General features: G+C 42.4%; 1 long non-coding RNA gene across 1 annotated transcript in view; it reads right to left on the reverse strand.

Moving 5' to 3' along the window:
• LOC128247405 (uncharacterized) overlaps positions 1-897 on the reverse strand; it is a 38,337-nt gene that overhangs the window by 844 nt on the left and 36,596 nt on the right. The gene's annotated exons all lie outside the window — the stretch shown is intronic.

Genomic DNA, 897 nt, shown 5'->3' on the forward strand with positions numbered 1-897 from the left:
GCCTTCTATAATTGATAATAATACTTTCTACTATAAGCACAAGGCCTGAAATTTGGGGGTGGGAGCCAGTCGATTACATCGACCCCAGCACTCAAATGGTACTTAATTTATCAACTCCGAAAGGATGAAAGGCAAAGTCGACCTCGGCGAAATTTGAACTCAGAACGTAAAGACAGACGAAATACCACTAAGCATTTCGCCCGGCGTGCTAACGATTCTGCCAGCTCATCACCTTCCGTAATTGATAATAATAACAATAATTACATTAGTGGCAGCAAGCAATATTACCATTAAACAGCTATACAATAAATTCATAATTATATCAGAGGGTACACGAATCACCAGCTTGCTACAAAGTGGAGGTAAAAACTCTCCGACTGAACCACCACTCTCACTGAAATCATGCAACGGACCAACAGAAATCGGACAAACGAGTAGAATTTGACATGCTATCTCAGCTAAAAAGCCGTAGATTGAGGTAACATATACCTGGATCATGATTTCAAATTCTAGCTAATGCATCAATTCTCCTCAGCAAGTCTTGCCGTACCTAAAATGAAAAATTTATCTCGCCATTTGTAATTCGTTACGTCTTGAATAGCTTCGCACCAGAATATATATGTGTATGTTTGTGTGAGTATTATTTCTTTACTACCCACAAGGGGCTACACACAGAGGGGACAAACAAGGACAGACAAACGGATTAAGTCGATTATACCGACCCCAGTGCGTAACTGGTACTTATTTAATCGACCCCGAAAGGATGAAAGGCAAAGTCGACCTCGGCGAAATTTGAACTCAGAACATAGCGGCAGACGAAATACCGCTAAGCATTTCGCCCGGTGTGCTAACGTTTCTGCCAGCTCGCCCGCCAGCTCGCCGTGAGTGTGTGTTTGT

Source organism: Octopus bimaculoides, chromosome 3 (genome assembly GCF_001194135.2).
Source record: "Octopus bimaculoides isolate UCB-OBI-ISO-001 chromosome 3, ASM119413v2, whole genome shotgun sequence".
Taxonomy (NCBI): Eukaryota; Metazoa; Mollusca; class Cephalopoda; order Octopoda; family Octopodidae; genus Octopus; species Octopus bimaculoides.